Source organism: Notechis scutatus, chromosome 3 (genome assembly GCF_049901735.1).
Source record: "Notechis scutatus isolate UNSWTSFEM ecotype Mainland chromosome 3, rNotScu1.2, whole genome shotgun sequence".
NCBI classification, from domain to species: domain Eukaryota; kingdom Metazoa; phylum Chordata; class Lepidosauria; order Squamata; family Elapidae; genus Notechis; species Notechis scutatus.
In genome coordinates, this window is record NC_142011.1 from 193,703,774 (window position 1) to 193,717,638 (window position 13,865).

The following is a 13,865-nucleotide window of genomic DNA, read 5'->3' on the forward strand; positions in this document are numbered from 1 at the left end:
GTCAAAATGCAAGACTGACCATTTTGATCCAAAGTTGTTAAATGAATCATGTTGTCGCTAAGTAAATCGTTCTTCCCCCATTGACTTTGCTTGTTGGAAGCCAGCTGGGAACAGTTCTACAGAGGAATTATTGTAAGGTGACCAATCATCCTCCTTTAGGGAGGACAGTCCTTCTTTTGAAAGTTCTGTCCTCTCTCGAAAAGCATCCTCCTACATGTCCTCCTTTTTGATATTTGAAGACTAATCTGTAAATCTCCATATTTGATCGATGCCGATCCGATCCATTGTGTGTGATGTGATGTATTTGTATTTGACATGACGATTTGTCAAGGCTCGGTACAGTGTGGTGAGATGGGATTATGAGGCGCATGTGCTCCACACAGGAGAATTGTTTTGAGAGAGTGCGCCAAGAACACGCCCCATGCAAGAGTGCGCTGTGCGCAAATGGCTTTGTTTTCTTTTTCTTCAATTTATTTGTGTCCTCCTTCTCCTTGTAAAAAAGTTGGTCACCTTAATTACTGAGCCTGTCATCTGCACCTCTACAACAGTCTGGTTTGGTTCTGCAACCCAACAAGACAGACAAAGACTGCAGAAAGTAATTAGGACTGCAGAAAAAACAATTGCTACCAACCTGCCTTCATTCGAGGACCTGTATACCGCATGAGTCAAAAAGAGGGCTGTGAAAATATTTACAAACCCCTCACATCCTGGACATAAATTGTTTCAACGCCTTCCCTCAAAACGATGCTATAAAGTACTGCAACCCAGAAGAACTAGGCACAAGGACAGTTTTTTCCTGAAAGCCATCACTCTGCTAAACAAATAATTCCCTCAACCCTGTTCAACTATTACAAAGTCTGCACTAGAATTACTGTTAATCTTCTCATCACTCCTTATCACCCATCCCCTCCCACTTGTGACTGTATGACTGTAACTTTGTCGCTTGTATCCTTACGATTTATGTTGACTGTTTCCTAGTATGATCTGATTGCTTATTGTACCTTATGACTATTATCAAGTGTTGTACCTTATGATTCTTGACTCTTGACTAATGTATCTTTTATTTTATGTACAGTGAGAGCATTTGCACCAAGACAAATTCCTTGTGTGTCCAATCACACTTGGCCAATAAAAAATTCTATTCTATTCTATATGTATATCCCAGTTCTAGGTCTCAGATTTTGATCACATGACCATGGCGATGCTGCAACAGTCGTAAGTGTGAAAATCAGTCATAATTCACTTTTTTTCAGTGCCATTGTAACTTTGGACAGTCACTAAATGGATGGGTTGTAAGTCAAGGATTTCCTGTAATGGGTCTCTATTCATATGAAAGAAGCTTAAGGGTTTTAGTTTTACCTGAGCCATCACGATTGACCCTGATCACCTCCAAGAAAATGGCCAAGCACTTTTTAACAAATTTTGGGAAGTTTTTGTTTTTAATCTGAAGTAGGTTTCTTCCTCTTTTGTTGGAATCAAATCAAATTAAATCAAATCTTTATTATTATGCCTATAGACCAGAAATCTCTTCTCTATAGGTTGGTTGCTGATTTTTTTCCCCTTCATTTCTGCTTTTAAAAACACGGAGGAGCAAAAAATATTTTTATTGGATACTGAATGTTGAAGTGGCTTGAATTGAATCACCTCACTCTAAAATCTGTAATTTAAATGAAATCAAGGATGAATTTCACCTAACCCTAACCCTCACTCCAACCAGTCTGTTATCTCTCTTATGCTTAGCTAAATTGGAATTGTCTACACCAACCTTGTCAAGATTTCATATAAGATTAAGTCCCTTTCTCAGCTTCTGCATGGAGATACTTTCTATATTTGACATGTAAAAGCTCTTCCATTGAGGTTCATGTTCAAACATCTTCCAAATTTGCTAGGCTTAAGTTGCATGTATTTAAAGAAAGAATGAGAGAACAATATTTTTATATAAGAGCTCATGAGAAAAATATTTGTGGCATGGGACTAGGGGGAAAAAAAGTCTGGAAGGAATACACAAATATAGTTTATGTCAATATTGTAGGCTTGTTAAGCTCAAGGTCTCATTTCATCAACATAGCTAGATTGCTCTTTTCATAATATTCACTGTGGGTTCCTTTGAATAATAACTGGTTAATCTTTCTTTGTATATTTTTAGAAGCCCTGTTTAAATATTTGTAACACGAACCATCATAATCATTGCTCTTATGATTATTCAATTTGCATTCACTTTTCAAAAGTGAATGCAAATCTCAATTTCATATCTTAAGGCAGAAAATAATAATACTAAAAACAAAATAAATTATAAGACTGGCAGAACACAATAGTCTGATGAGGCAGCAGTGGGTACCACATAACCTACAAGCCATAGGTAGTCTCTCTCTATTGTGCCTATCTCTGTGGTAGAATCTCCAACTAGACTGGAAGGAGGCATCAAGAGAGGCCTGCGATTAGAATCTTTGCACTGCAGTAAGTGGCACAGGCCAGAGCTATCCCAGAATCCTTGAAGGCTTCTTTTGCTGTTCCCAAGGGAATGCAGTTAGTCTGGTTCAGGGGTGGGCTTCAACAAAATTTAGCAATGGGTTCTTTGTTCGGTTGCTAGGTGGCTTTGACCTAGTTGGCCTCCTGCACCATGGGGGGGGACATTTTTGCCCTCCCCAGGCTCCGGAGGCTTCCTTGAGCATCCGGGAGGGCAAAAACCACCTTCCTAGGCTCCAGAGGCTCTCTGGAATCCAGAAATGGGCCCATTTCCAGCCTTCCCAAGCCTCCAGTAGGCCCGTTTTTTACCCTCCCTGAGCTTCCGCGTGCCCCCTGCACTTACCTGCATCCAAAACGTAGGGACTCCTGGGAGGGGATGGGAGGGGTGGGTGGGGCCAGCCAGGAGTGGGATTTGGGAGTTTTCTGAACTGCACAGAATCTTAACTAGGGGCTCTCCTGACCCCCTGCAAACCCCCAGCAGCCCACTCCTGGTCTGGTGAGATTCTTGTAACACAGTTGACTAGCAATAAAACTCCTGTTGAGACTCTTCACCAGTGGTTGCTCTGGTTGCTCTTGCCTGACATTAATCTTGCCACATTGACTACATTCCTTTGGGAATGGCAAGAGAACCTTTCAAGGATTCCTGGGGAGATCCAGCGCATGCTGCTTACTTCAGTGCAGAGACTCCAAACTGAAGCCCCTCTTAACATTGTTGGAAGAAAAATCCAGGACCAGGTCCAAGCTAGTAACAAAATGGAGGCTGATTGGGAAGAAAGTTGGTTCACTGGTGAGCAGAACCAACAACCGCATGTGATTCTGGGACAGCTGACAAAATGGAGTTGAGAGTGGATGGGTTTTTATACCATCTTTGGGCTTTGTATTTGAGCTTCCTGTTCCTGTGCAAGAACCTGTCCTTTAATAGTCTATTGGCTGTTGTCAGATTCCTATGGGGTCATGTAGAGGTCATGGCTGGCTCTATAGGCAAAAGGGGAAAAACAAATCCTAGGTGCTTGTCTGAGCTAATTTTGTCAACCTTTTGTTTGTTGCTTGTCTAAGTTTGCCTTGACCCAGTCTTTCTGAATGGATTACCAAAACTGCATTTCTAAAAGCTGGCCACCTCAGTTTCTGCTTGGGGCAGGGAAACTGGTGCTGGTTTCTGCCTCCTTTAAGGTTTTTTTTTTCATTTCTCCTTTAGGGGAAATATTTTATCCTGCTTTTTTAATTTCCCCCAAAATATTTCATTCTCTAGGAGGGTGGGTGGGTGCTGACTTTTTACACACACACACACACCCTCCAGTCTTGCTGAAGATTCCACCACAATCTCTGAAATCCCATATCCCAAGATTGAGCCGAAGGAATTTAGTGGCATATCACTATTTTTTAGAAACTTGCACTTTTATATTTTTAGCAAAACAAACATTAATCACTCCTCAAAATCTCTGCTCCATGAAAGGAAAAAAAACCACCCTAATCCCCTCCAATGATATTGATGCACAACCAAGAAGCCCTTAGAAGCCTTAATTATGCTCCCAAAATGCATAAAAATTTGCCTATCCCTTCAATAAAGCCCTAGTAAAAATATTGCTGGCTTGTTACAAGTCTCGAGCTCAGATTAAATTTGTATTTTCTTCATATATAGTAGCCATGGTGGAGAGGATGGTGCACATACATATGAATAATAGCCAAACGTGAGTAAAACTTTACTTTGGCCAAGGAACTCAATGTTTGTATCTTTAAACCTGTTGAAGAACTCCACCGTTTAGAAAACAGACATGAGCAAATACCACAACACGTGGTAGTTGCTAAAAAATTACAGGAGATTGACTCACTCTGTTTTATGTTGTGCTCCAATTAAAAGACTATAATTTGGCTGAGCTGTAGCCATCTCAGTGGTTACCATTTTGCCTGATGGCTTGTTTTGAAGCAGCAGCGAAAGTTTACCCCAATGGCATGTGACCCCCTGGTCACGCCTCAAAGGGCCATGTGCTCTCAACATTGATTTCTTCGCTCAGTGATTCACACAGCTGACTAACTCTAGTGTCTGTCTAGAGCACAGGTTCATTTTTGGTGTTGATACTTTCAGTGCTGAAGATTTTAAGGAAATAAATGACAATGCCTAGTCTGGAACTATTTCATATATCTTTGGGCCATTTTTTTATAGCTTGTTTACAACCTTCTTCAGGTCAGAGCCTTCCAAATTGTAGAAGTGCTGATTCCCATCATTCTTACTAGCCCTGATAAATGTGGATGATGGGAACTGGTTGAAAAAATCTGGAATATGCTAATTTGAGAAAAGTAGGATTAGCACTGAGAGGGCTATCACGTCTAGTTGCAAAAATGTAGATTATCTGTATATAATAAAAATTCTAGTTCTCTGCTGCCATGCAAGGATCATCTGGCTTTTAATTGCACAGATACAGCAGCCATAAACCATGACAATCTGGCTGAAGCCACATTATCACATTTTCAGTGCTTCCTGATGGGAACAGTTTAGAGTTTTAGCTGCTCACATTATTACTCTTTGTATTATGGTTGTTTTTGTATCCTTTCATTTGTCAAGCACAAAGCAGATTATAAGTAAGTCGTCTTTGTTGTACCAAAGGATAGCTATTTTTTTCCTCAGTCACATAATGACATCTTGATATACTTTCTATACAGCTTCTTGGATATTGCCTCATCAGTAATGTTTGAATGCTGCATCTGAAAGCATTTCCACACAAATACACACACAAATACACACACACATACAAAAATGCTTTTTGTGGCTCATTAAAGTACCTTCATTGTTCATTGAGAGATTTTATTGATGTTGAGTCCTTACCTTCATTCTAGTCTAGTCTAGTCTAGTCTAGTCTTATTTCCCGCTATTTTGGTATAATTAAAGAATAGATAATTCCCTCCCTTATTGTTTACAGGTCACATTGTTCAGTTGGGTGTTCTGGGATCTCTTCAACAACTCCTCTTAGTCTCTTGCCAGAACCTGCTGAGATGACCTTGGTTCCCATGGGATGACCTGTTGTTATTGCATGGTCTGACATTCCCCCTCTGTCCCCCTCTATGTAACGCACTGAGAAACAGAAAGATGGATGCGGCAGGCCTGATCCATTTCAAATTTGAAAGGCAATAGTAAACGAAGGCTAAAGACTCATTCCAGACTATACAAATCTCAGGTCCCATGTATTACTTCAGCACCTTGAAATGCTACCACAGAGGATAAAGGCAACCTGTTCCCAAGGAACCAGTCGCTACTAATTAAGTTTGCATAAATGATCCCGAGAATGACTGTAAGCCATGTGCTGTGGTAGGTATCCCATTGCCCACACATGCTGAGGAAGGCTCTGTGGGTTGTTACTCATAGTGGTTGTAGTGAATACTCCTTGGAGGGGAACACATAAACATGTCTAAGAAATTATTTTGGGGGCTGAAAACATTCTTCTGCTGTGGTTATTTATGAAGAACGCAAGAAAGCTGACTGTCTGTTGAGCCACAGTTGGTCCCTGTTGCTATGAGGTAACAATCAAAGCCCATGTTAGGCACTTCACTCGATTTATCAGCACTTCACTCGATTTCACAGGGTCGGTAGAGAGAACACCATGTACATTTGTAGCCTTGCTCAATGGTTCTCAACCTACAGTCCACAGACCCTTGAAGGGACATGATGTCATCACAGGGGGTCCATGAAGGCTTGAAGAAATGATTTATGATTTAAATCTTAAGTCTTGGGGGTCCGTGGCCACAAAATATATTTAAAGGGCAGTGGTGGGATTTAAATTTTTTACTACCGGTTCTGTGGGTGTGCCTTGGTTGGCATGGCAGGGGAAGGATACTGCAAAATCTCCAGTCAGAGGTGGTATTTGCGGGTTCTCTGAACTACTCAAATTCTCTGCTACCAGTTCTCCAGAACTGGTCAGAACCTGCTGAATACCACCTCTGTTAAAGGGCTTCTGTGGTGAAGAAAAGGTTGAGAACCATTGCCTAGCTCAACCATTGAGAACCATTGCCTAGCACTAGCTGGGGCATGACTAGTCTAGTGAAGAGAAGGACCAGGGGAGACATGATAACAGTGTTCCAATATTTGAGGGGCTGCCACAGAGAGGAAGGGGTCAAGCTATTTTCCAAAGCACCCAAAGGCCAGACAAGGAATAATGGATGGGAACTGAACAAGGAGAGATTTAACCTGGAAATAAGGAGAAACTTTCTGACAGTGAGAACAATCAACCAATGGAACAGCTTGCCCTCGGAAGTTGTGGGAGCACCATCACTTGAGACTTTCAAGAAGAGATTGGGCTCCCATCTGCCAGAAATGGTGCAGGGTCTCCTGCTTGGGCAGGGGGTTGGACTAGATGACCTACAAGGTCCCCTCCAACTCTGCTTATCTGTTAAATCTATTAAAAGTTATAATGGTACTACCCTGTGAGGGATTTAGGGCATATATATGGACATTCAATATGGGGGAAATATTTGTGTCTGTGGAATATACAGCTGTCTTGCCTACTCACAGTTCAGTGCCCCAATGTGCAGTCTCCAACTGAGCAGAAAGTACCTTCAGGCAAAATATCCTGCCCTTAAAGCTTGCAATTACCCTATGAATCACTCAGCTCTGTTGCTTCATGGTTAGCGAGTCGGGGCCAGTAATGGCTGCTTGAACGAGAGAACTCTGTTTGGACTAACTGTCCGCGTCACTGCCATTGGGTCATTCTCCTCTCTTGGACGTCTGCAGCAAGCCACGGTCTCATCACAGTGAAATCCATCTGAAATTCTGCCTTTTGCTTACTTGCACGTGATGTTGCAATTCAAGCCCACGAGGAGCACAGTTTTGTGCTGTTGACATCACAATGTGTGTTTTTCACTCACCTCCTCCCTTTGCTCTCCTGCAGACTTGTTCTCATTTAACCTCCTTCCTCCATGCCAGCATGCCAAGCATGTGTCTTTCCCTGGTCTTAATGTAGTGCTGCGTCTTTCCTTCTCTTTCTTTGCTGCCTAGGATGTTATGACCAACCTTTAAGAGTGGCTGGCAAGCGTGCTCAGAAACGATGCCATGTTGCACATCTTTTGCAAGCGAATAAAATAGAAGCAAAAGAAATAAATGGAGTAAGATATTTGGATCGCCACCGTTCAGACAGACTGAACTACTATAACTTTGCTTCTGCAAGTTGTGCAGAGGTGCTATTCAGCAGGTTCTGACCAGTTCTGGAGAACCGGTAGCGGAAATTTTGAGTAGTTCAGAGAACCTGCAAATCCCACCTCTGACTGTCCCTGCCCCCATCTATTCTCTGCCTCCCAAGTCCCAGCTGATCGGCTGCATCTTCTTTTGTTGCCCAGCGCAGGAGAATGGAACTGGAAAGCAGGTTAGTGGGGTGGAGAGAGAGAATGGGGATTTTGCAGTAACCTTCCCCTGCCATGCCCACCAAGTCATGCCCACAGAACCGGTAGTAAAAAAATTTGAATTCCACCACTGAAGTTGTGGTTGTAACTGCAAGAGGGAATTTGGAGTCCTAGTGGACAATCACTTAAATATGAGCTAGGAGTGTGCGGCAGCAGCCCAAAAAACCAATGCTGTCCCAGGCTGCAGTAATAGAGGGATAGAATGAAGAGCATGTGAAGTGTTAATGCCACTTTATAATGCCTTGGCAAGACCACACTGGCAGTATTGCATCCAGTTTTAGTTTCCATACTATAGAAAGAAGTTGAGACTCTAGAAAGAGTGCAGAGAAGAGCAACCAGGATGATTAGACTGGAAGCTAAAACCTATGAAGAACCATTGCAAGAATTGGGTACGTCTATTTTAATGAAAAGAAGGGCCAGGGGTGGCATGATAGCAGTGCTCCAATATCTCAGGGGCTGCCACAAAGAAGAGGGAGTCAATCTATTCTCCAAAGCACCTGAGGGCAGGACAAGAAACTAATCAAGGAGAGAACCAAGTTAGAACTAAGAAGAAATTTTCTGACAGTGAGAACAAACTAATCAGTAGAACGACTTGCCACCAGAAGTTGTGAATGCTCCCAACTTTTTAAGAAGAGATTGGATAATCATTTGTATGAAACGTTATATTGAACAGGGGATTTCACATCCCAGATGTTGTGTTGGGACAACTCTGAAAATGAAACTTGGGAATTCATGATCTTCAAGATAGCAGGTTTGAAAATAATATAGATGTTTAACTCTCCTTGGTTCTTGGTGCATTGGTTCTGTCAATGTTGGCCTTCTCATAGGATTTTCTTGGCTGATCTCAAAAGACTGAACAGTGTTGATTGAATATTGCACTGTAAAAATAAAGAGTGTCTTTTTTAAGTCAAGCTTAGTGAAGAATGATGATGTTGCCTAGTTTGGGTAGTGAAATGTTTGCAAGAAAACAACTAATCTCAGAACCTTCATTTCCATTTCATAGTATAAAACATCTACTGGACTTACTTTTGTCCCAAAACATGATTTAACCCTGGACCTGAAACTGATATGTGCTATATCCAAACAAATTTCATCTATTCTACTAGGTTCTCATTCATAAAACCTTGATTTAGGAATTGTTCTACCTTTCTAGAGTCAGACATAAGGTTGTGTGTGCATTTATATCCCCTGTTATTTACAAAAGTTTATATGATCTTGCAAGGGTTAAGTTAAACAGGAGAGCGTGTTCAAACAGAAGAAGCAACTGAGACCATGGAAATTTATTTTTTAATAATAATTATATTAGAGATTACAATTACACAGTTATAATTATACAAATAAAAACTAATAGAAAGTACCCCAAAAATTAAAAAGAAAAAATACAAAGTGCAAGAAAGAAAAAACATGTAAGTATAGCAGATAAAAGAAAAAAAATGAAAAAAATTAAGTCCTCCCCGCCCCCCATCACAAGTATGCAAATCAGAGGTGGTATTCAGCAGGTTCTGACCAGTTCTGGAGAACCGGTAGTGGAAATTTTGAGTAATTCGGAGAACCAGCAAATCCCACCTCTGACTGGCCCCGCCCCCATCTATTCTCTGCCTCCCGAGTCCCAGCTGATTGGCTGGGTCTTCTTTGGTTGCCCTGCACAGGAGAACGGAGCTGGAAAGCAGGTTATGGGGTGGGGAGGGAATGGGGATTTTGCAGTATCCTTCCTCTGCCACGCCCACCAAGCCATGCCACACCCACCAAGCCATGCCACACCCACAGAACTGGTAGTAACATTTTTTGAATCCCACCACTGGATGGTACTCATTTCCATTTCTTAGATGAGGGAGCCGGTGTTATTCAAGGACATTTCCACTGTCATGTGGCCAGCATGAGATCATGCCACAGTGCAGAGCGTATGGCAAAACACAGAACACTGTAACCTTCCCACCAAAGTGGTACCTATTTATCTACTCGCATTTTCATGCTTTTGAACAGCTAGGTGGGCAGGAGCTGGGGCAAGTATAGGTAATCCTCGACTTAGAACAGTTTCTTTAGTGACTGTTCAAAGTTACAACGGCCCTGAAAAAGGTGACTTAAGACTTCTTTTCACACTTATGACTATGGCAGCATCCCCACGGTCATGTGATCATGATTCAGACCTGTGGCAACTGAATCATATTTATGACAGCTGCAGTGCTCCGGTGGTCATGCGATCACCTTTTGTGACCTTCTGCCAAGCAAAGCCAATGGGAAAGCCCAATTCACTTAACAACCATGTTACTAACTTAACAATGGCAGGGATTGACTTAACGACTGTGACCAGGGAGGTTGCAAAATGGAGCAAAATTCACTTCACAAGTGTTTCACTTAGTCACAGAATTTTTGGGCTCAATTGTGGTCATAAGTCGAGAGCCATCTGTAATGGGAGCTCACCCCATCCTACAGCACTTGGGTCTCGAACCTGGGCTGTAAGCTTTCCAGTGGACAAGTTCAGCTTCTTAATCACTGAGCCATTTGCAGCCTTTTCACAAGTATATAAAAAGCAATTAAACCATTAACAGATCCTGGTCTTAAAAAGAATCTCTCCATCCCATATCAACAAAAATTTTCTCACCCCCAAGTTGGGGAAGGCTGACTAGGTAGCTTTGCAAGTCATAAATAGATATATAAATAATAGTAATCATAATGTCAGGGCTCCGGCAGTTACCCCCATTTAAATCATGAGTCTCGAGCCAAACTTCCAAAACTTAAAAAGGATTTATTGGGAGTTAACATACCAACACTGCCTGGGTGTAGCCAACTCTGAAACACATCATTCCTTGTCACCCTTGACCCTGGTTTTCCTCCACCCCCCTGGGTGTATCATAATTCAGATTCTCCAATGGGACACATCCATAGCCAAGAGTCATCAATCATGCTCTCCAGTTGGAATTTTGCACGGCAGAAACTTCGGTCACCTAGTTACTATCTTTGAAAACATTTACGGGATGCAGGTTCGGTTTGCAAACTGCCGCACTGCCCCTCCCTCCCTTTCTGTTGGCAACTCTTAAAGACCATAGAAATATTTTATGAGTTGACACATAATCAGGTTCTCTCTTCATTATTTAGTCCCAGCACCATGTCCACTATTCACTTCTGTGCCTCTATAAATTCATCTGGACACGATCTATCCAAAGTGCCATTGCCATTGGATGCCAAATCTTTCCCTGATTAAATGAACCATTTGATGAAAACAGCTACGACAGGAAACTCAATGTTCCATTTTCTTAAGACAACATGCACTCCAGAAGGAATTGCATGAATGTTTACTAAAAAATTAAGCAGGAAATACTTTCCCAGGGTAGCTCTTGCCTTCTGAGCTTTATCGGGTCATGAAAGTTAAGATTTATTTTAAGCCAGAAGAGAACAGCTCTCCTCTCATTTCCTGTCTTCTGCATAGTAAAGATATATTTTGGAAATTCAAGGGGAACGTATTTACATTAACGTAGAGAATGCAAGTTTCTATTCTTGCACTCTGATAACAACACATTGCCGCCTACTGTTTGTTGATATGGTACTAAGTAGACTTTGAGTTGAGGTGCATGGTTATTCTACTTTTTTTTTCATTATATTCTGCACAAAAACTATGACATACTTTGAGTTGTGCACTTACACAGAAACTCTCTTAAGACTCTCAGGTCAGAACTGATGAATAGAATAGAATAGAATAGAATAGAATAGAATAGAATAGAATAGAATAGAATAGAATAGAATAGAATAGAATAGAATAGAATAGAACAGAACAGAAATAGAATAGAATAGAACAGAGCAGAACAGAACAGAACAGAACAGAACAGAATAGAATAGAATAGAATAGAATAGAATAGAATAAGCTGGAAGGGAACGCTGAGATCTTCTAGTCCATCCCCCAAGCAGGAGAACTTATACCATTTCAGATAAACGACTGTCTAGAGTCTTCTTAAAAACATCCTCCATTGACCTCCCCACATTCCTAAGAGGTCTGTAAGGGGCATGCATAAGTGCACCATCGTGCCTACCATCCCTGTCCTATTGTCCCCATTTATTCGTACCTATTTCATATATTCATACTCATGTTTATACTTATACCTATTATCTTGTAAGCGATTGACAAATCAAACGAATAAATAAAATAAAAGAATGGCTCAGACCTTCGCCTCAGTTATGTTACCCATAATATGGCTTAAATCACTGCAGGATTTTTAGAAGAGATTGGAGAGGGGTTGGACTAGAAGACCTCCAAGGTCCCTTCCAATTCTGTTATCCCAGAAAGAAAGTTAGCCTTCATTAACTTTCTCTCTGGATTTGAGGAGCATGAATTCACACCAGCTGATACTGGAAACACCCTCCTGTTTACAGTTTTCCCTTGCCGTTTGAAAATAATCCTAGTCGTCTGAAATTATCCAATATTCCCGATTTTTTTTAAAAAAAAAAAAACATTACCTTACAGTTGAGATCCTGGATACTTTAGGGGCAGGTGACACACTACCAGACATATACAAAGAAAGGACAAATTAATCATTTTTTATTTTTCTCCAGTTTTCAATTTTGTTCAAGTTTCTCATTTGTGCCAATGTCTATGCATTTTGATGCAGACACCAACAAAAATCCCACAGTGATGTTATTGTATTGTTGTTGCAATTTTTCTACAGTCTTTCCCTACTATATTTTTATGTGGCCAATTTCACTACAAAAAAACTGGGAGAATTTCAAATTTCAAATAATAAAGCTTTGGATTATCATGTTGGTTCAAACAGGCAGAAATACACATGGTTGCAGGGAAAATGCAGGCTAAATTAATATTCCCCCTCATGCCAGATTGATACGGTGTCATTAAGTCTGTGGGAACTCTTAGCAGCCACACAGATAGATTTTCTCCCAGAATCATCAATCATTTCATAATTTTTGTCCGTGTGTCTGTGTCTGTGTGGTTGTGGATGAGTAGGTATATTTCTATAAAATACAGGAATGATTTACCATTGCTTTCTCATGCACAATAGTAATAGTACTTAGACTTATATACCACTTTACAGCCCTCTCTAAGCAGTTTACAGAGTCAGCCTATTGCCCCCAACCATTTGGGTCCTCATTTTGCCCACCTCGGAAGGATGGAAGGATGCGTCAACCTTGAACCAAGTGAGATTCGAACTGCCAAATTGCAATACTGCACTCCAACCACTGCGCCACCACAGCTCATCCTTCACACATTAATCCTTCACCCATTGGACACAGCCAACGAAGGACAGCCATCTCTCTGCATTACCAAATTACTTTTGTTGTTGTTGAGAAGTTCTTTTTCTTCAAACATTTAACCTGAATCTGCTTTGTATCCTGCAGTATAGCATGAGCCTGTCTTCTGTCTTTTGTAATTGCCACTTCAGTTTTCTCTTTTCAAAGCTTAACTTTCTAAATTGCTCCAAACTCTGTTCACAAGATTTGGCTAAAATAAACCTTTAAACTAGCATATCATGAGCCACGGTCTTGCAGTGGTTAGAGTGCAGTACTGCAGGCTTCTTCTGCTGACTACCGGCTGCCTGTAATTTGGCAATTCAAATCTCACCAGGCTCAGCCTTCAGCCTGGTGAGATTTGAACTGCCAAATTGCAGGCAGCTGGCAGTCAGCAGAAGTAGCCTGCAGTACTGCACTCTAACCACTGCAACACCGTGGCTCATGCTAAACAATGCTAAACAATGCATTTGCTATTGTCACAAAAGTGTATCTTTTGCCTCCACTATATAATATTATGACTGTATCAATATAGGTGGGCAGCCAAGATGCTGTTCAAACCTTGGGCAACTCTGTTGGGAGCATATACGATTTGTATAGATTCCTAGTAGCTTGTGCTCATCCTGGAGGAAAACAAAACAACCTCTTCCACCATGAAGTAGCAGAGCAGGGTTTGGGATAGGGGGAGAATCTCTAGGACCCCCATACAATGAGTTTCTAGACTTACAACCACAATTTGTTCCAGTGGTGGGATTCAAATTTATTTACTACTGGTTCTGTGG

The 13,865-nt window shown here is 41.3% G+C and overlaps 1 protein-coding gene across 28 annotated transcripts in view; it reads right to left on the minus strand.

Annotated features, from left to right (window-relative positions):
- The window catches only part of LOC148131540 (uncharacterized), a 72,477-nt gene that overhangs the window by 38,338 nt on the left and 20,274 nt on the right, over positions 1-13,865 (minus strand). For 4 of the 28 annotated variants that reach the window (XR_015749023.1, XR_015749038.1, XR_015749025.1 and 1 more), the window contains one exon: positions 7,321-7,515. The exons of 22 other annotated variants lie outside the window; for them this stretch is intronic. The gene's annotated coding sequence lies outside the window, so the exon portion shown is untranslated. Of the gene's footprint in view, positions 1-7,320; positions 7,516-8,598; positions 8,730-12,300; positions 12,343-13,865 lie in introns of those variants that run through there. 2 more of the 28 variants (XR_015749033.1, XR_015749032.1) reach the window with 2 other exon arrangements.